The following is a 22,069-nucleotide window of genomic DNA, read 5'->3' on the forward strand; positions in this document are numbered from 1 at the left end:
CAGCTCTGTGCTGTAGACGTGGACACGCTTTTATCTGAGTCTGGGCCGCTAGATGGGTACGCAGCAGTCCAAATGGAGACCCTGCCTCCTCCGAGTGTTCTCCTGCAAAGAATGGGCGTTAAGAGGTGCTTTCCGATTCAAGTCGAAACCTGCAGAAGGGGAAGAAAAGAGGAGAGATATGGTTATGCTTCTCAGCAACCGGGGAATCGAAATGTGCGATTCCTTACGTCTCGTTCCCACGAGGCGGGCACGCCCTCGCGCGCTTGTGGTCCGGGTGACGGAGCCCACTCACCAGGCGCAAAAGCGTACAAAGAACGGGGATTGTTGAAATTGGTGTGAATCCGTAGAAAAGTGAAGGACAGCATGAACCTTACAACTTCATATTTTATTGTGTCACTGAAAGTTCATACTTAGTCCATGGCAAATTCTAGAATGTGACCCGCTCATGGTCAGTGAAAGTTCTGCCCACCCGACTTAAGAGTGCGGAGCGCCTGCTGGGTCTGCACCGCACAATGGGCACATTCACGGGCAGAGTGCGTCACGGGCCGCCCCACGCTTCGTACCGGCCTAATCTGGCACCAGCTTCCCCGGGAATATCAGTGGTGGTGTGTGGACGTGTACGGACCAGACCGAGTCACGTAGCATCTCAATCGCGGTGCTCTAGATGCTGTGCTGCTTCATTCCGGGATGGATGCTGCTGCTGCATTGGACGCGTTGGGGACCCACGTGTGACCCCTCCTTCTCCGGAGACCCCTTTAGGGAGACCCCTCGGAGGGACCCCCGCGCCCCGCCCTCGTCCACGCACGGTGTGCCCATCTGCCGGGCCGCACCAAGGTTACCCCGAGGGTCCATGGGCGACCCCAGGCGACCTTCGTCGTACCCCCCTGCAAGAACCTAACTCAGTTACAAGCTAGTGTCCCGCCCCGATCCTCCTGCTCCGGCCATTTTCGGCTCCCAAACCCGAGTTCGATCCGGTTGTGCGCCCTCCCCCCCGCCCCCACGTCAGGGAACTCGCGGAGTGAGGAATGGGCAGCAGGGGGGAGGTGTCGCGGGATTAAATCATTCCTATTTATGTATCTCCTAGAGAGCGGCGCAGGGCCCGGGGCGCCGCTGGGGGAGGCGGGGCGGAGGCGGGGCGGGGGCGGGGGGATTTACCTGCCCGCCCCGGGGCGGGGGCGGTGGCCGCTTGTTGCTGGGTTGCCAGGGGGCGGGCTGTGGGCGGGGCGGGTAGGGCCGAGAGGTGGGGGAGGGCCCGACCCGCGCCCCCGCCCCCCGGCGCCCGCCCCCCGCCCCCGTCATGTGGAGCGGACGTCACTCGCCTGCACTGTAACCCAAGAAGTGAAAGAGACGGGGACCCACGGCCCAACTTCGCACCGTAACAAAGGCGGGGGTCCGTGCGGGCCGGAGGGGGACTAGCTGGGGAGGGAGCGGGCTGGGAGGGAGAGGTCGGGGAGTGGGGCAGCCAGGCGGGGAGTGGGGGGCCTGGCCGGGGCGGAGGTCTGCAAGGGGCGGGGGCGGGGAGTGGGGGGCCTGGCCCGGGGCGGGGGTCTCCGCTGGGCCGGACTGCCGGGGTCTCGGCGGGGTGGGGGCGGGTAATGGGGGTCTGGCCGGGGTGTGTGTGTGGATCTCGCGGGGTGGGAGCGGGGGGGGGCGGCGGGGGCGGGGGTCTGCGCGGGGCGGGGAGTGGGGGGCCTGGCCCCGGCAGGGATGGTGGGGAGGGTGTCTCCGCGGGGCCGGGGGGCGGGGGGCTGCGTGGCGGCGCGGGCCGCGCTCCGGGGGCCAAGGCGCGGCTGAGGCCAGGTAATTGGTTTCTATTTTAAACTTCACTTTGTTCTGGCGGAGGGGGGGCGGTGGGAAAGGCGTGGCCCCCGGAGGACGATTACATAAGTATTCACACCTGATTTGGTCCGGGCCGGGGCACCGCGAGCGGCTGCGGGTGGGCGGTGTTGGGGCGGCCGCAGGCCGTCCCCGCGAGGGGCTGCCGCGCGTGGGTGTGGCGTCCTGCCTGCGTGGCCTCTTCCCGTCCCGGCGGCGAGCAGCCGGCGTGGATGCGGGGGGTTGTTCCTGGAAGCCCAGATGTGCCCGAGGGCGTGGGGCCGGGCCTGCTAGCGGGGTCCACTGCGTAACAAAGGGCAGGGGCTGCGGGACCCAACAGCAAGTCACAAAAGGAACTTTAGACGGTGGTCTTAATTAAACATGCCACGGAAGGCATTTCCCTCGTGAGCCTGCAGTTAAGTCTGCAGTCCTGATTAAAGATGATTTAAAAACTGGTGGCTCTCCATCCTGTGGCCGTGTAATAAAATGCCACTGAAGTACTGACCGGAGTGGAAGCAAGGCTGGATAGTCCCCCAGCAGGATCCTCTCCAGATTATTTTTTAAGCCGCCCTATTAATATGATTGGAGTATTTTGGTTTAGGAATGTAAGTGCTCCTTTAAGGAACTAGGCATGCCAGCTATTTGATAGGATACTTTCTACTGCTGCGTAAAAAAGCTCACTTCATCATTTTATCATTTGTTTGTTTCCTCCTTCATTTTCTCTTACATTCTTTGATTGTGGCGTCAAAATAGCTGTGCTATTTATGTTTACACAAACCCGCTAGAATTAAATATGCCACATGCCTCTGCTGGGCAGGATTGGGAGCTTCCCCCTCTTGCAGGAATTGGGGAGCGAGTTGCCTGAGCTGGCCTGGAGCCTGGCTCTGAGGGCTGGTCACCGGAGGAGGACATCTTTAGTTTCGCTAGGCTCCCATGCTATCTTGGAGGGGCCCAGCCAGAAGCAGTCGCAAGCCACAAGGACTTAGAATGTTGAGGTGCTGAGCCTCAAGCCTGTGGGGCTAGTATTTTTCTTAGTTCAGTAGGAGGACTTTGTTTTCTTAAATTAGCTAATTTGAATATACTGAAACATGGGGGGCACATTAACATTCTAAAAAAAATAGTCCAGAGGGATGTGTAATAAAAGGAACCAGAGAGAGTGGGAATATGCCTCTCGAAGATGAAACAAAGCATCAAAGCAGCATTCGTAGTAGGTGTAGAGTTCAGCGGAGAGAGAGGAGTTTTGCTTATTTTTATTTCTGAAAGCTTTTGCCAGAGTCCACTTCCCCAAGTGGCCTAATAACTGAGAGATACCAGATCAAGAACTTGGCCCTGTGTGACTGATATTCATCGCTGGTGAGTAGAGTTTACATCATTGGTGTTAATCCCATTGTTATTGGTAAACAACCTTTAAAGTTGACTGGAAACTGAGAGATTCAAGTTTTCCTGGAACTTTGAAGTCCTATGTGTCTTAACTTTGGAGGATGTTGTCCCAGAGACCTCGCAGGAGGAAAGAGAATGAGAGATGTTTTTGAAAGCTGGCCAATGGGAAAAGCATGTTGTTTCCATGTCCATAAATTGTACTTTATCTTCATTTACCTTAATTGCTCCTACATGGAGATATTTGAGTTTTATAGGTGACCCATTTGATGTGGATGTTGTGTCGCAACAATTATGTGGAAAAGAAAAGAGACTTCTTTAGAGGATACTTGAGAATGAGGTATGCTCTCCCAGATGGTTTTCAGTCTTACCAAATAGGGAAAAGTGGTAATGTGACCGAGGACGTTGAGTAGCGTTTAGTCATGGACTGTTCTTGAAAAACCAGCACTCAGTTTAATGGGTCTTTGTGGATTTTTATGTATTCATTTTCCAGGATACCTAGTGGTTTTATTTGTAATTTACCAGAAGGAATCTTTTAAACAGGCATTTTGTGGGAGTGGCGCTATGTCTGGCTGGGGATTGTGTGTAGAGTTTCAAGGGCATTATACCTTAATGTCCTAGGAATAGGAGACTGGAGTACAGGCTGGTTACGGTTACGTCCAGCACGAAAGAGCTTGTCCAAATGCTTGCGCTTTCCTTTTATAATGTGCTTGTTTTCACTGTTCAAGACAGGACGCTATTTTGGGTTTTATTCCATTTTCAACCCCAGAGAACAGGGCAAGTGTTAATTATATAATTAAAAGTGGTATTTTGCTTGCAACTAGGTTTCTCATTGAATAAAGCATCTGTATTAAAGGTGCAGGAAACAGAACTTTTTCGTCAGTGTTTGAAGGCCAAATTTAGCTGGAGACATCCAGACTTTCTCAAGGGCAGGGACTGAAGCAGAAGTAGGAGACATAATGGAAGAAAGCAAAAGAAAGTTACATTCATTTGATTACATATCTGCATTATAAATATTTGAATATAGAAGTAACATTCCTTCCTCAAAGGCAGACATCTTACGCCTTCTGTTTATACATTTTAGTGCTTGCATAGAGCTCTTCTGACAGGATCAAGTGGTTCTTTCAGAAGTGCATCTCTTTGCTGCCCTCACCCCTCCCCCTCGAAATTTCCTGAGGCTGTGGGAAAAGTGTAATTAGCTCTCCCCTTCCTGACCAAAGTCCAGAGAGAGCTAGGGGCCGTGCGACACCCTGGCCCAGCTGAGTGTGCCTGCGCTGCCCTGACCCTCGGTGGACTCCTGCTTTGTACTTGAACTGACCACTGAACTAGCAGCCAGTACGTAGACCTTCCTGGATTGCTTACCGCTTGGCACCTTTGACCCTTGCTTCCAGAATTAGTGATGTCCAAACGTGCAGAGTGATTGTGTCACTTTGGCTCCCAGACCATGACTCCGTGGAGAGGAAATGCCATGCCTTATGGGTTTGCATTTTTCAGGTGAAGTGCAGAGTCCGGACGTGTTTGGTTCCGAGGTCTGATCAGACTGCATCTACCTGTATGTTGTGGGGGTAGATAGCAGGCTGGAGTGTCTAGAAGGCAGGTGTAAATGTCGCCTGCAGACAGGTGTCCGCAGGCTGCCATTCAGCTGGCCCAGGAGTTTGGGCACCAGCAAGTCTTCACCTCCTGCTTTGTGCTTGGCTTGGCTCTAACGGTGGCATGGGCCGAGTGCTGCGACTGAGACCGTCTTCTCCCTCCTGCCCTTCCTCTGGCGCTCTCACTGCAGCCTTTCCACCCGATGGCCACCGGCCAGCAGAGTGTTGGCGGCAGCCTGTTACGGGTCTGAATGTGTCTCAGGGCCACGTGAATAACAGCATTTTTTGGATTCAGGCCTTGGCCTCCGTTCTCACTGGTCCCAGAAATAAGGGAGTTTGGGGTGGGAGAGGTAGGACATTTCTCTCTGATGGAGGGGTGACCTCTGCCCGGAGTGGGTTGAGACCCCCCTCCCCGCCTTTCTCACCAAAGTAGAGTGAGTTAGGGGTGGGTGGGGGGTACGGGACATCCTCTTTGTCATCGGACTCTAGCTGGGACTATCTTAGAGTTCTCAGGAGTATTCGTGACTTGTCACAAACCCATTTTAAGAAAGGAATCCCATCAAATGTTTATTTATGAAGAATTTACTAATAAAATTAACCGTAGGGGAAGAATAAAGAAAAACTTTCACTATGAATTTTAAAATGTCTCATCCAGTTCTTTAAAATGCATGTTTATTTTAAAATTAATTTTCTTCTGCAGAGGACTATTTTAGGGGTATGACTTTAATAGCTACGTGAGGATGCATATACAGGCCCTATAAATGCATCGCTTGTATTTGAAATTTGTACCCCCCACTAAGGTATATCGAGTATATTTTAGACAGACTGGTAAAAATTAGCAGTTGCAACTGTCCGTTTTGTGTATTCCTTATCCCTTGCATCTGGCTACACGTGATTTGAACAGCTGAAGCTTTTCTTTCCAAAGCTGGAGCTGGTTGTCATATTTATGTCCAGAATGAGATGTTTTCCAGCGGCATACATTCGAATTGTAAAGAAGTGTAATTTTGTGGCTCTCAACATTCCTTAAAAGTAGTTCTCCAAAAAGATCTGATCTTTATTTATTCTTCGAATCCTTTGGTACTGAAAATCACAAAGCAGGAGTAATTAGAAATGCAACTACTTTGAGAACGTAAACATGTAAACAGATGTAAAGTAATGAATAAAACACCACCCGGGGAATAGAAAAAATAAATCATTTAGAAACTATATTGGTTTAGATACGTTTTACTGTTTATTTCAAGTATGAGTTCATTCTGGTAGATATTTTTCTTTCTGGGTGTGTGTGTGTGTGTGTGTGTGTGTGTGTATGGTCAAGAATTTAATCAAGTTGTTTAATCGAAATTTCAGGGATAGGTATTATATGTGATTGTGAAGTTCAGACAGTTCCTCAGTGGAGTGCTGAACACAGGGTGAGATTTTTTAATATATTTTAAGACAAAATTAATCTGGCGTGTTATTCTTTCAGAAGCAGGTAGACTGGCCTCTTGCGGATCTGACACCCTAGGGAGTTGCTGATGTCAGCTCAGCCTTTGGATACAGCTGTCCTGTTATTTTCTTGCTCATTTAGGGGATGGTGAGCTTAGGCTAACATGTGGTGTTAGCTTTCAGGACATAGTTAAAGAGAGACTCTTAAATGAGGTTCTCTGTTAAAACTCTGTAGTTTTTCCCAGATAGTCCTTAAGGATTAAAATAGAATTTTCAGCATTATTTAGTAACACTTGGAAACCCCTGTCTTCAGCTCTTCCCATGTTAAAGTAAAGGATATTTGTTTAGGAATTTTCCCCTTTGTTTCAGAAAAGGGCAACATGTGTCTGTCTTTGCCATATGGCACTATTTAACCTATATTGCTCAAGCTGACTTGGCATGGTGTTAGGCATTGATTGATTTCAGCGTTCGAGAATGTTCTTTGAAATTTAGTACAGTGAAGAATGCATCCAAAGTGGTGTGGAGAGGCTGCTCGTGGCTTTAGCAGCTTCCTGTTCGATTGATGTGAAAGGGTAATGAGCAAGTATCGCTTGTTTCTTTCCTGAAATAATTTTTGTGGAAAATAGTTTCGTATTAAGTGTTGACTGTGTTAATTCAGGGAAATACAGAGCCCAGTGGGAGTAGTTAAAACTTCTGTGGGTTGCAAGTAGGCTGATAACTCCCTGTTTAGTTCCTGATTATTTCAGTGATTTTAAGCTAGACCTAAAAAATGTGTTTTTTTTCCCTCCCTTAAAGACTTGGCTTTTTTTTTTTTTTTAAATGGATGGTCGGATCAATGAACAGATGGACAATCCTGTTTCATAGTTTAAATTTCTGTGGTGCTGTTTTGGAATGATCTAGAGGCAGAACAGAGATGCTTTCACTTAGTGATTTGTTTACACATACTGCTTTTGAATTTTTGGATAGTCTTGCGTTTAATTCACCAGAGTGGCTTCTTAGGCGACATCCCGGGAATTTATGAACAGGGAACAGCATGAAGATTGTGCTTCCATTGTTAGCGTCCGGAGCTAACTCGTCTCTCGGTACCCCTCTCGTTCAGTCTGTCTCGTTAGCTTTCATCGTACTGTTTTTCCCTGTTTTAGGGGAAGAAGTAAACACATTTATACTCCGTGTGTGTGTGTGTGTGTGTGTGTGTGCGCGCGTGTGCGCACGTGTGGCTTCAGAGCAGGGCATCTGTGGGCAGGAAGGCGGGCCTGGGTGTCACCTCATAGCATTGCAGCCGTGAGCGCGAATGCCGCTTTTGGTGATGCATAATTTATATTGACATTATCAAGTGACACGGGGAGGACATTTTTATGCCAGTTTGAGAAAATATCATCATTCACATTGATAATCATATTCCCACCAGATTTAGATTCATCATACCAAAGCTTTTCATGTCTTTAGCGTGACCATTAGCATAATGACGATAATTTGTCCCTTTGAGTAACACCACACGTGATTTACATTAGTGTTATTCTGATGAGTACAGCACAGCCCAGGTGTTCAAGGGCCGTCCTGATTCCAAAAATGGCTTTTTACTTTTTAAAGTAAGAGGTGAGGAAGATGATCTTAGTCCTAAAGCCAACTTAAAAAACATGACTGGTCGTAAATAAGTGAATTCCTCACATAAAAGTCCTTGCCATAGCAACGTAAACTTGGGGACAATTCTGTGGAGTCGTGGGATTAGTGGTTTAGCGGCAGGATTAAAATTGGCCTCCGTAAATTACCCTGGTGACAGAAAAGCAGAATCTGTTAATGGTTTTACAGGAAGATTGGCTTCTCTGTTGTTCTAGATTGATTACAGATCACGGCTGCTGACACTCTGAACTTTGGGAAGGAAGGTTAATTTTTCTAACAGCTATTCAGTTTTAAGTGTCTGTAGGAATTGGTTAAAAAAGGAGGTTACTGCAGTTCGGATTTGGGATTTGGTTGGAGATGATGTACAGTCCGTGTTTGAGTTTGGCTGCAAACGGTAGAAGGGCAGTCGTCCATGTGCATTTCAGGCGGTCATATTGTGAGGTCTTCCGACTGTCTGTGGACATAATAGGCCATTTTGGAAAGTGTGGGAGATCTTCTGGGCCACAAAGGCACCTTTTAGAAGCTTATGGGGTGGTGGTTGATGAAGCTGTACCTTCTCGGCTGGCGCAGAGTTCACGGGGCTCCTCACTCCAGGGTATGGTTTCCATCTCGGTTAGGAGCGTGAACGTTAAATCAATTCTATAGAATGACTGTGAAGGAAAACGTTTACTTTCATGACTATTTACCTTTCTTTGTAAATTTGTGTTATTTCTGTTTGGGCTTGTTTTAGAAGTTTCATATTGAGGGTTGTATATGTGTTATAATTGATAGGAAACTTGGAGGTGGTTTGGGGTGGATCCTCACGTTTTATGGGAACTGAAACGCAGATGGATTTAGTGGTTCAGCCATGGCCACGGCCATAGAGCAGAGCTCAAACAGGTTTCGGGATTCCCAGTTCCCAATACGTGCTGGAGGTACACAGCAAGGGGAGGTAGACGAAAGCCCACTTTCAAGGTGACCTTATTGCGAGCTCATTTAGCGCTGCAGAGTGTAGACCCGGCAAGTGATGGGGTATTTAGGACTGTGGATAGTATACTGCCCCACTTCAATTTTACCTTCTGATGCTCAGCGCTAGCCCCAAAGAGAAGAAAAAATATGGGCTAAATGTTTGCCACTTTCAGTGGGGATAGCGTGTTAGTGTGAGAATTGGATGGGTTGTCCCATTCCAAGGTTCCTGCAGCATTGCTGAGCTCAGACAAGGAGGGAAGCCCAGGTCACCAAACACCCAGTGGCTTTTTGCACAGTTCCCAGCTCAGCAAGGGGCCAGGGTATAGATTTTCTTGGGAAACCCAGTGGTAGCACCAATAATAACATCGCTTTTTGTGAGACAGTGACTATAGAAAGTAAATGACCAGCATGGGGTAGAAAACCCTAAAAGAAAAAAAAAAGAAACCACCAAAAATTTCAGGGAAAGGGATCAGAGAGACAAATGATAGTTGTTGATAGACCACTGGTTTCTCACGGGCATTCTGTCCTAGACTGCGGCAGACGGTGGAGTGCAGGAGTGCTCTGGGGAGTGGGCATCTGCATGGTGGGTGCTCTGAGAGACGGGGCCGAGGGCCACAGACGTCCTGGGGGAGCTGCTAGCTGGGTGGGGTAGGGCGTGGAGCACCTCGCCTTCAGCACATCCTTGGTGCGTGTGGGCAACATGGCAACCGAGAGAAAGGAAGTTGGGCGCGGGAGTGAGCCAAATACAGGGAGACATTCATTTCCCTGTCCTCTCTCTGATGGCAGATGAGGCGTCAGGCCACACACGGCAGCCCGTGGCCCTGGCTGGCTGGTGTCTGGTCTGCTCCCGGTTGCTAAATGGACTCCGGCAGACTATTACCAGTTTGTGGAGAGGTCTCCCTCCCGTCCGCCAGCCTTGGTTAACTTGGGAGCTGGGCCAGGATGCCGCAGATTTTACTTCATTATGCAAGAGCTGCTTAGAAAGCCTACCGGCTTTTGCTTTCTCCAGGTGAGCAAACAGGGCTGATGTTCTAGGTTTTCGCTTCAGAGGAAAAATCAGGAAGTTGAGACCCCAGTTTAGAATCTGTTTTTCCTTTTCTGAAGAAGATAGTACTGAATACCTTTTCATTATTTACCAAAAACTATACCCTAGGTAGTTTGCTGCCTTTCTAGAATTTTTTATAATACATTACGTCCAACATGAACTCAGTTGCATAGATCTGTTTGATCAGTGTTTTACTTTATGGACGTCATCCCTTGTGTGAGGATTTTTGCAGGCTTGTTTGAGTATCTGGTAATTGAAATCTTGTTATTTATATGTTGGCAGTAAGAGTTTGCTGGTTTATACGCATCTCCTTCCATAAACAAGACAAGGAGTACCTGGGTCACATGTTAAATATATAGTGAAACATTAATAAAAATCAAGAACAAGGAAATGAAATAATAGACCTCAATGAGGGGAAAATAGGATTGTATATCCAGATCACAACAGTCTTTCCAGTGGGTATACTTGAACCAGAATTTAGAATCTGAGCTTTCTGGTGACTAAAACTAGGAGTGAAACATGCCATTTATATGTTGAATCGATGACAAGGGCAAAACTCATCGGTTCTCCTGTGGAAGGAGAGCCTCTTTTAGCACAAACACTAAAGGAAACTTTTTTAACGTTGATTCTGATATTGGCTGTTTTTATACAGGGTATGGTTTTTTTTTTTTTTTTTTTTATGTGGACAGTGTCTTCGGTGATATTCTTATGGTCAATGCGGAGTGACTTTCGGAAGGTTGTTCTCGTAGTGGCTGTTTCAGAGAACCAGTGGCATAATAACAAAGTCCAAAGCACTGAGAGCTGTTTTTTGAATCACCATGAAAATATGATCCAAGTTACTGAATATTACAGTTTCCCATTATATTAGAAGTTTAATTTTTATTACTAGTGTCTTATTATAGACTTGAATCAAATTTGGTGAATGCCTGAATAAGCAGCCCCCCAAATAAATAGCTCATAAGTGCTTTGTTAAGGCTCATTTCCTTTCCACAAACATTGATCACAGGCCCATGGTGAGCAAGGGAGTGGCACACATTCCTTATGGGTATCCTTTGGTATTCATAACAGGAGCTAGGGAGTCCTTTTAGCTCCTGTTCCCCCAGGAGCATGCTGAGACCCACGCAGGTGGCTTGGTCAAAGCCCCACAGCTGGGCTATCTCAGTAGACCTCTTTGGGGCGGTCACCTTGAGTTTATAACCTTCCTCATGCTTGTTTAAAAAGTGTGTGGTTGGTCTGAGCCGTCTGGAATTGTATCTCTGTAGAGATAGATCACTCTGTGGAGGACCAGTCTCCCCACCCTCCAAGCTCCTTTGCCTTCTAGATGGCTGGGGTTACCCAGGAACCACTGCAGAGAAGCTGGGAGCCAGTGTGTAGGTCCCATGAATGGGACCCAGCTGCCCGAGCCTTTGGGGACTTAGAACCTGGCAGAGTCAGTATGTCGTCCTATCTGCTCTGAGGACAAAGATTTTGAGTCATCCATCAGGAAGGAGAAATTCAGAGGGTGGTCTGAGGATTCGAAGCGGGGAAGCTCCTGCACCAGCCCCCAGTGGTTCCAGCCAGCTGGTGGAGCTCCCCTTGCCTGTTCCCCAGGTCCGCTTCGGAAGGGGAGGTGCCGCTGGAGCCCCTGGGGGCTTGAGCCCCACTCTTCTGAGCCTTGGAAACTAGAGGTCTGTATTTACAAGACCGCAGGGCAGGGGTCGGCAGACTTTTCCTGTGAAGGGCCAGATAGTAAGTATTTGGGGCTCTGCAAGCCAGCTCTTTTCTGCTGTAGCTGCTCTGCCTTGTAGTGCGGAGACAGCCCTAGACGGCCAGTCAGCACATAAAGAAGCTTTATTTATGGACACTGAAACTTGACATTCCTATGATTTTATGTGTCACAAATTGTTACTCTTCTTTTGGCTTTTTTCCAACCGCTTAAGAATGTAAAAAACATTCTTAGCCCACAAGCCGTACAAAAACAGGTGGTGGGCAGGATTTGGCCCCCAGGCCGCAGTGTGCCGACATGGCCCGGACGGCGCTGCCTGATGGAATTATAGTGCATCTGTCATTTTAGAGTTTCTAGTAACCACATGAGAAAGGTTAAAGAAATGGGGAAAATCACGTTAGTTTGTCTTATATAACCCAATCTATACAAATTGTTACTTGAACATATGAATGACATAAACATTATTACTGAGATATTTTTTGTTCTGCTTTTACACCAAGTTTTGGAAATCGGGCGTGTGTTTAACACAGCTCATCCCCATTTGGACTAGCCCTAGCTGGCTACCCCATAGGATGGTGCAGCTGTAGGGGGTGTGAGATGACCCGCCCCACCCTAAACCGTGGCCAGTTGCTGAGGTGAGTCAGAAATCGTCACTCTGAAAGCTCAGCTGTTTTTCCGCAGGGACACTAAGGGAAGATGCTTTGGGAATGTCTCTGTCGAATCCTAGCAGTTTAATGAAAGGAAGAAAGGTCATTTGTCATCACTCTCAAGACCTGTGCCAGGAACCAGAGATAGCGGTGGTGGGGTGCTGGGGGCTGAGGGGTACGTCCCGCGGGAGGCAGCAAGTGACTTGTGGCCAGTGACAGAGCCTCGGTATGCCTTCACTTCTTCATCTGTGAGGTGGGACGAGATGCTGGCCTTTCTCGAGGCCCAGCAAAGGGGGGTGTGCAGTGCATGACCCAGCTCCCGTTGAGACTCACCAGTCACAGAGTGGACTAAATAAGAGATAAACCTGCTTACCCTGAGACTTTCAGAAGACAGACGGAAGATTGTCATGGTTTGAGTTCATTTTCTGTCTCCTGTAGCGATAATTTTACATCCAGCATATCAACTATGTGAGCGACTTGTTTCTTCCCACTTTCTGTACATCAAAAAACATCCTCTGTTGTTGTTTTTCTTTTTTTTAGAAAAGAGATAAGAATTACTTTATTCAATGAGGTAGATATTATTTATATTGCCCCGTAAGATTTAAACCTGTTTTATCATAATTTGCCACATTTTAGTCTTGTTAATCCCACAGTTTAAAAAGCAAATTTATAAAATGTGGCATGGATTCGCTGCTTGGGCTTATGGTGCATCTGGAGTGAGACCCCAGCTGATTCATCATGTTGTCATTCATTGCTGTAGTGGTAGCATATCAACAAAATGCTGTTTCTGCGGAGGGGCCGACTGTTTCACTAAGATGATGGTTCTGCAGCCACCCCCCGCCTCCGTCTGGTCGGTCCCTTTGCTCCCCTGAGCCCCTGATGGGGTAGGAGTCCGTGCGCTTGGAGCTCTGCACCAGAGCTTACCAAGGTAAGATAAAGTGCCTCGCGGAGAGGCAACACTTTTTTTCTTCGGAATGGATCTGGAACAAATATATTCAATTAGTCCTTTTCAAATAGGTCATTTAAATATAATAACATTAATAATAATAAAAATGAACATTTCCCTCTGAAACGGGTAACAAGCATGGTTCAGAAGATCTGTTTCTCGGAAGAATGAAGTCATTCGCTCAAAGCAAAGGGATCTTCTCTAAGAGGATGCTTCTCTGAGGGGATGAGGGTGAGACACTGCGCCGTGCGTTTTCGGTCAGTCCTTCCGACAGTCTGTTGGGAGTGATTCCTGTGTCCTGTGCTGGTAGGAGTTCGGGTGAGTACCGAGAGGACCGCGACGTCCCAGCCCTCAGGGACTGCACACAACAAGCCGTTCTGTGAGGACTGGCCGGTGTTTTTTTGGGGGGGTGGGGGAGGGGAAAGGTAGGGGGTGACAAGTGTGAAGTTGCAGGAGGATGTTGGGATGCTTACCAGGTGCCACACGTAGGCACAAAACCCTGCCTTGTTGTGAGGAGACAGAGCTAAGCTGGTGTTTATCCCCAGGTGTCCTAAGATGGCTGTTCGATTTGCTTATTCAGTTTTGTCACATTTTCAAGGTGAAGCACAGTTAAATTGCTTCGTCATTCTGGGGCTGGTCCTGTTTTTTGTGGCTTACCTATTGTTCCTTGCCTGTAAGTCCAGACTTTCAGGTCAGCGCGTTTATTATTTTGACTGAGGGTCAAGTTCCATTTCTTGTCCTATCAATCACAGAAATGCTTCTTTTGATAGTTAAATGATGTTGAGGCACACTAGGATTCTATTTACTATCTTGCGTGTGAATAGCAGTATCAATGTTAAGAAAACTTAATACCTTAAAAAAAATAAGACCGATCAGCATTCAGGTGGAATAACAAAGTCCAGGTCTACAGTGTTCCACTGTGATGGGAAGTGCTATTTATCTGTTTCTGCTTCGGCGGCCAGCAGAAGAGTGCTTTGGGCGTGTGCAAATTTAGGCACGGGGTATTTCCGCCCACAGGAGACATGTAAGTCTTCACTGTTAGGATCACCATTTGCTAGTGTGCGGACCTAAAATTCTTTTAAAGGTTTTGCGAATCCACATGCATCTCAGTGAGTTAGATTTTATAAGTGGACCCTTATCTTGAAAACGATTAAAGCCTCCATAGCTGGTCAACCCCTCTTGGCCATGCATCCGGGGGCTCAAGAGCTTAGGCAGTTTCTACCCAGTCATGTGAAATTTATGTGTGTTCTCTTGCCTGAGGATCTGCTGGGTTGGATGGGATTTCAGGATCGTGATAAAGTCTTCTGATTAAAACACCCTTTCTCAGATGAACCATGGCTGGTTTTGGAGGTTAGTGAATAGACACAGAACTGTAGGCTTACATGGAATCACTGAGGGCAGAGTTTCTTTTATAGTTATTTGGAAGTCACTTTGTTTAATTCACTTTAAGAAGTCTGAGTTTGGAGCTAAGGATATGGGACTACATCTTACTTTGATTTGTCAGGGACTGTAGCAGCTGGGGGCAGGCGTGGTTCCTTTCCATAATCCTGTGATGCTGATTTTGTTTCTTCTGGAGAAGTCCCTTTGCTCGCGATGCCTTGGTCTAAATGTCATTATTCCAGGGAATTAATAGGAAGCTACATGTTAATTATTTAATTACACAGAATTCAATATTGACAACTGGTATCCAGTATCTTACACTATTTCTCTTGCATTAGGGGATGAAGAGAGACATAAGCGCTTTGCTTTTAAGGTATATAGAGATTTATTTTTTATTTTATTTTTTTAAAAGATTTTTTATTTATTTATTTGAGAGAGAGAGAGAATGAGAGAGAGAGAGCACGAGAGGGAAGAGGGCCAGAGGGAGAAGCAGACTCCTCGCCGAGCAGGGAGCCCGATGCGGGACTCGATCCCGGGACTCCAGGATCATGACCTGAGCCAAAGGCAGTCGCTCAACCAACTGAGCCGCCCAGGCGCCCAAGATATATACAGAGATTTAAATAAGTTACATAGAGGTCCACAAAATGGTATGAAGATGCATACTTTCCCTTTAGTGCTGTGAAGGGGGCGTGGGGTGGGCGGTGTGGAATTCGCAGCAGGTAACACATTACTCGATTTCTCACAACGCATTGAGCAATTTAGTTAGAGCCAAAAATGTAGGGTAGTGTTCTCCTTGCCCAAATTAAACTATGTCTTTGAAGATAATTATACAAAATGCATAGTTTGGAGACTACAAAGTTTTCATCATTTTTGCCTTCAGGATATTTACAACTTAAAGAGGAAATTGGATTTTGAGAAAAAAGAATATGTTAGCCATTTCACAGTGCAGATATAATTTTATTGTATGCCAGTTACTATTTATTGAGTGCCTTCCGTGTGGCCATCACTGTCTTTGGTATTGAAATACATGAGCTTAATAAATGTATTAAGATTTTTAATATATAAACTTCAATTTAAAACATTAAAATGGGGCCATATGTGAGTTTTTCTGCAACTCATTTTTTTTTTTTAAAGATTTTATTTATTTGACAGAGAAAGACACAGCAAGAGAGGGAACACAAGCAGGGGGAGTGGGAGAGGAAGAAGCAGGCGTCCTGCTGAGCAGGGAGCCCGATGCGGGGCTCGATCCCAGGACCCTGGGATCATGACCTGAGCTGAAGGCAGACGCTTAATGACGGAACCACCCAGGCGCCTCTGCAACTCAATTTTTAAAATATTTATGTATTTGAGAGAGAGAGAGAGCATGGGAGCACGTGCACAAGCTGGGGGAGGGGCCGAGGGAGAGGGAGAGAGAGAGAGAATCCTCAAGCAGATTCTGTGCTGAGCCCAGAGCCCAACCTGGGGCTCGGTCCCACAACCCTGAAATCATGACCTGAGCCGAAATCAAGAGTCCAGCATTTAACCGACTGAGCCACCCAGGCACCCCTTCAACTCATTTTTTTTTTGTGTAATATCACAACTTATTCTTTTCAAAGGTTGTGTAGAGTGCAGTTCTTTGCACGCACCATACTGATTTCCAAATGCCCAGCGCCCGGAGTGGCCCCGCTCTGACCCATCTGAATGGGCTGTGGCTGTGAGCAGCCGGAAGGGACGGCCAGCACCCACCAGCTGGACACCTGCTGGAGCAAACTGCCCCTCCTGTGTCCTCTCCCCTGGTGCTGGACATTTGCATTGCTCCCATTCTTTCCTAGGATGCAGCAAACCTCTCTGATAACAGTTTTGTGTACTTGGGGGAATATTTCTTTAGGATAAGTTCCCTGGGGTGGAATTTTGGTCAAGGAGGGGCATTTCGTTTCATTTTATTTTTTTCAGTAAGCTCTGTGCCCACTGTGGGGCTTGAACTCACAACCCCAAGACCAAGAGTCGCATGTTCTACTGAATGAGCCAGCCAGGCTCCCCAAGAAGGGGCATTTTAATTGATATTGTCCCAATTTCTCAGCAAAGATCAGAATGCCATTTTCCATCAGTGTGAGTGATGGCTTTCTCTTTGTTGGCCCTTGATCTTATCAGTCTTTTAAGTCTTGGCCAACTTGATTAGGTAAATATCTTGTGTTAAAGAATTTAAGTATGTTGAGCATTTCTTCATGTTTGCTGATCATTTTATTTCTCCTTTGAATTGCCTGCTTATTTTCTTGGTTACTTTTCCACCGGGTTATCCACACTTTGTTGCTTTATTAGGACAGTGGCCTTGTGCTTTGTGCTGCAAGTATCTTTGTTTATCTCTTTTATAGCTTGCACTCTGTGTAAATTCCTTCTGCTCAACCAGCATTGAAATAGCCCCCATCTGAGTTGTTTCTCAAAAGATGTGTGAATTTGACTGATTTTTTTGCATTGGAGTTGCTAGAGGAATATAACAGATCTTTTGATTTCTTTCTTTTTTTTTTTTTTAAAGATTTTATTTATTAGGGAGAGAGCACAAGTAGGCAGAGAGGCAGGCAGAGGGAGAGGGAGAAGCAGACACTCCCCTGAGCAGGGAGCCTCACGTGGGACTCAATCCCAGGACCCCGGGATCATGACCCGAGCCGAAGGCAGACGCTTAACCTACTGAGCCACCCAGGCGCCCCCAGATCTTTTGATTTCTCACATGATTATTGGTCTGGTTACTTTTTCTGTCGACTCCTGAGTAAATGTTGAACATTTACTAGAAAATCAGGCATTTCTTTCATCCATCTTATCAAATGTATTCACCCAGAGTTTTAAAAAACTTTGTAGTATTTTAGTTTTCATTCTTTTGTTGGTCCTTACACCCAATTCCCCCAAATCCTGCCTTTTTAAAATGTCTAAATTAGGTTGGCTAGTCATTTAACTCCTTCACTGGGGTTATCAAAAGGATAGTTACTGATTTTATTTATCAGTTTTACTGTTTTGTTTTTCCTTATTGCTACTTTTTAAAATTCAAATTTAAGAGGTTTCTTTAAGAGGTTACTTTTTGAATTGTGTTTCATTTGTATATTTTCTTTATTTTTAATTGCTGTAGCTAAACTTTTAGCTTTCTTTGTGTCCCATGGATTTTGACACAGATTAGTTTCAGGAGAGGTTTTGGGTTTGAGCTCTGATTGTACCTGCCATGGGTGTTGTTACGGAGACTTTAAAATTTTCCAAATGGCTGAACTTCTGTTAGTTTGGTTTTGCTCTTACTCGCTAGTGTTTGGTGTTGTGGTACCGTGTCATTCTGGAGCTCATGAGCTCGATGCTTCTGAGTGATGGAACCCTTTGAGGCCTTCTTTGTGCTGGTACGGGGTCACCCTGTGCTCTGTTGCTCCTCCAGCAGAGCGGTGAGTGTGGAGGCTGAGCCTACAGAGCAGATACACCTTCCTCTTCGCTTCAAGTTCTCTATTATTTTTCCTTTCTAATCCGGGTTTTGGAGAGTTTTGTCATCTCTCCCACGTCTATTTTCTCCTGCGGGTCTTTCCATATACTCACTGGGATGTGGGTTTTAGGTATTTTATTCTGTGTTACTTGACTTACAGCTTTTAGACCACTATCATCTTTGTGATTTTTTTTATCCCTTAATAAATATGACTTTTGTGCCACGTAGTGCCTTTTTATTTATTTATTTTATTTTATTTTATTTTATTTTTTAAGATTTTATTTATTTATTTGACAGAGAGAGACACAGCGAGAGAGGGAACACAAGCAGGGGGAGTGGGAGAGGGAGAAGCAGGCTTCCCGCGGAGCAGGGAGCCCGAAGCTGGGCTCAATCCCAGGACCCCGGGACCATGACCTGAGCCGAAGGCAGACGCTTAAGGCCTGAGCCACCCAGGCGCCCTGTAGCGCCTTTTTAAGCCGTGAATTAAACTTTTAATGACATTCTCGTTTTCACTGTTGCTCTTGTTTGTGTTTTTCCGGTGTAGTTTGTCTCCATGCCTGACTTTTGTTGTGCGTCCCTTTGTTTTCGGGGTCTCTTTAGAGAGTACGTGTTAGATTTTTGCTTTTCACCCTATCGTGGAGTCTTCCTTAATAAATTTCTTCCGTTTATAATTTTCCTGAAACAGATGTCCTCTTTCCTAATTAAAAAAAAAGTTTTATCTTCTTTATGCTTTCTTCCTTTTTCCCTTTATTTTCTGTTCATTGATCTGTGGATTATGTTTCCTCTAATTCTTGAAGTCAGAAGGAAGCCTGCAGAAAGTCCAGTGTTTCTAGTTATGCTGGTGGTTATATTTATAACTTTTGCTTAAACCCGTGTTTCTCAATTTATCAAGTTCAGTAACCATATAGTTTGACTTCCTCTTTGGCAAAAGATGGAGAAACGAGTTACTTCTGTTACCTTCCTGCTTCCTCCATCTCCTTGCCTCTCCCCATGTCGCTCCTGCAGTTCCTTTTTGGGATGTTGTTTTAGTCTAGTGTTGCTCATTTATTATTTTTACATTATTTTACTTCAAGACATGTAAGAATTACATGTTTATTTTCTGAGTGGATCACAGTTACTTAGGCTTGATTATATTTACACTTCTGTGCTTACTGGGTGTAGTGACAGTTGTCAGACTTCTTTCATTCTTATTTTTTCTGAGTTCTTTGAGTCAGCTTTTATTTGTCCCAGTGGCCTTTCCAAGTAGGTTGTAAAGGATGTGTTGGTGAGGACGCTAGATCCTTGAGCAGGGCAGGGGGTGCTGGATGAGAACCAAGCCCGGGAGAAGTTTGGTATTGCTGGAACCTTGAGGCGTGCATGTGTGTGGAAGCATGTGTGTATGCACGCACACACACACGTGCATGCGTGTACGTGTGCAGCCACGCGCAAACACGTAAGTGTGCAAGCATGTGTATATGCATGTGCAAGCACGTGTGTGCAGGTGTGCAAGCATGTGTATGTGTGTGCAAATGCATGTGCATGAGTGCAGGTGTGTGCAAGCATGTGTATGCATGTGCAAACGTGTATGTGTGCAGGTGTGTGCCAACGTCTGTATGCATGTGTGTGCATGTGTGATCGATGGCAGGTAGCCAAGGGGCAATGTTTCAGAGGTCATTGTGGGCAAATAATCGTGACTCTGGATCATCTGGAAGTCTTTGTGCTCTGTCCAAAAGGCAGTGGATATTAGAGGCTCTGTCCCCAGTGGGCGGAGTGTGTTCTGCATGACCCCTCAGTGGCCTGCTACAGGGGGCTCCCCAGTGCAGAGACTGAAGAAGGGGCATGTTCAGGGCAGATGATCCAAGGAGGCTAGTGCTTGGGGCTAGTCCAGAGGCCGAGAGGGGGGGAAGAGGGGCCAAAAGTGAGTGGTTCCCATTGGAAGGTGAAATCCTGGGGAGCTGGCCATGAACCAGATACTGTGAGGCTGGGAGAGGCCCGGGTGCACCTTGGATCTCCATGTGCACCTGTAGGGACAGTGATGCCCTCACTAGGTAGGTGGCCCTGTGGGAGGAGGCCATGGGCGGAGATGTGGGTTCCGTAGATGTGGTGAGTGTGGGGCTGGGAGACGCAGGCCTGGTGTCCTGGGCTGGCCCTGGCGGAGGCCTCTCCTGGACAGGGGTTACAGTCCACCTTCCAAAGCCTGTCAGGGCTGCCGGGTGCTGGACCAGGACTCAGGGAAGCCCTGGTGGACTTGGGGATCTCCTGTCAAATTCTATCCCATGAGAGAGATGAGGCCACTGAGCTGTTGGGAAGAGGTCTGGGTGCCAGCAAGGCCTGGCCTGCGCCCCGACGGAACTGGCTGTCCAGCCAGGAAAGCCTTGCAGGCTGCCCATTACCAGGTACTCATTTCCCCGCGGAAACAGTATGGGCCACAGATTCAGATGACACGCCGGAGGCCACACATCCAGTGCTGGGGCATGGGAGTAAGGTCCCTGGAGAGCTGCGGCCAGAAGTGATGGGAGAGGCGCAGCCCAACCTCGTTATGGCCCTGGGTGGCGGCCACGGACTCCTTCCTTCAGAGTCCTGAGGGTTGAGGATTTGGTGAATTGTAATAGTATGTGGACTGAGAATACGTTGTCCATTCTGCTTTTTCTTTAATAAGAGTTTTTAATAGTATTCTTTTTCCTGTTTCTTATTTCTTCTGGCTAGTAGATCGATTAGGAATCATGTAAATTGTTATCTTTGATGTGGGTGGGATACAGCTTCAGAAAGGTGTCTTTTAATTAATCAGCTTACAGAAATACTTTTATTTATTTTTTTAATTTATATATTTTTTAAAGATTTTATTTATTTGAGAGAGAATGAGAGAGAGAGAGCATGAGAGGGGGGAGGGTCAGAGGGAGAAGCAGACTCCCCGCCGAGCAGGGAGCCCGACGTGGGACTCGATCCCGGGACTCCAGGACCATCACCTGAGCCGAAGGCAGTCGCTTAACCAACTGAGCCACCCAGGCGCCCCAGAAATACTTTTAAAGAAGGATACTGCTCAGAGAAGTCAGGAAAATAGAGGGAATTTCTGAAACCAGGCTTCTTGAGCTTTGTGGAAACATTTTCCAGGGCAGGATAGGCCCAGCGGTACGTAGGGTTTATCAAAAATCATAGGTAAGATGTTCTGAATGTGAACTAAGTCAGAACTTGAGCGCTTTTGGCCAAGGCTGGCTGTGAAATGTTTGTAATGAAAATGAAATGGATTAAAATTCTCAGAATAAACCAGAGAGCACAGAATAGGATTCGTACGGAATTTCCAGGCAGAAAGAATTGGGACATTCCAAAGCTGATTTATAAAAGGGCTCCTTGGATCCAAACACTACAGTGTCGGTTAGATGCTGCATCTAAAATAACGTGAACTTGGAATTTCTCAAGCAGTGAGTACAGAGCGTGGTTCTGGTAAAACGTGACGTGGGATTGAGATGTGCCCTTTATGTTCTTTTATGTATATGACCTAGAATTGTGTCATGAAGCTTTCAGTGGGTTCCAGAGCTCAGTTAAAAGTTGAGGGGAAAAAAAAAAAGAAATGCTTTTCTGTAAGTCTGTTGGTGCAGAGCATGCGGAGTGTTACAGGGTAATCCACAGACAGTCTGCTCCAAATCTGGCACGCAAAAAATTGGTGGCCTCATCTGGGGAAAAAAAATCTTTTTTAAACAGTCTGTGGATTCTGGTGATGACCTCGGACATCTAAGGATCCAGTCATCATTTAGGATAATGTGTTTCAAGATTAACATAGTTCATGTAAGTGTAACCACAGATTAGATGCCTGTGAATAGTATTAATATTTTGTGTTGTGATTTTTTTCTGGGAATAGAATATGAAGGCATTTTAAGTGACTTCGAGCGTTTATAATCTCTATATTTTTATTTTGCATTTTTTATTGTGGCAAAGTAGATATACTGTAAAAATTGGCATATTAATGATTATTAAGTGTACAATTCAATGCCTACATCGGTTTTTTATAATCAATGAATATCAGTTGAGAGGAACCTAAGTTGACTGTGTCTGGTTTTCTGAGGACAGCATGACTTAACCTGTCATACTCCAGAGCTTTTGAGTAGAAGAAGATAAAAATAGGAAGTGAAGTCTCTGTGTCATCCCAACATTAAATGATGTTTTTT

The 22,069-nt window shown here is 46.3% G+C and overlaps 1 protein-coding gene across 1 annotated transcript in view; it reads left to right on the forward strand.

Moving 5' to 3' along the window:
• Nucleotides 1-1,332: 1,332 nt before the first annotated feature.
• ZNF516 (zinc finger protein 516) overlaps nucleotides 1,333-22,069 on the forward strand; it is a 113,310-nt gene continuing 92,573 nt past the window's right edge. The window contains exon 1 of the mRNA XM_028102880.1: nucleotides 1,333-1,390. The gene's annotated coding sequence lies outside the window, so the exon portion shown is untranslated. The remainder of the gene's footprint in view (nucleotides 1,391-22,069) is intronic.

Source organism: Eumetopias jubatus, unplaced genomic scaffold (genome assembly GCF_037043125.1).
Source record: "Eumetopias jubatus isolate StellerSeaLion01/CBP00866 unplaced genomic scaffold, mEumJub1_p1.0 scaffold_16, whole genome shotgun sequence".
Lineage (NCBI taxonomy): Eukaryota > Metazoa > Chordata > Mammalia > Carnivora > Otariidae > Eumetopias > Eumetopias jubatus.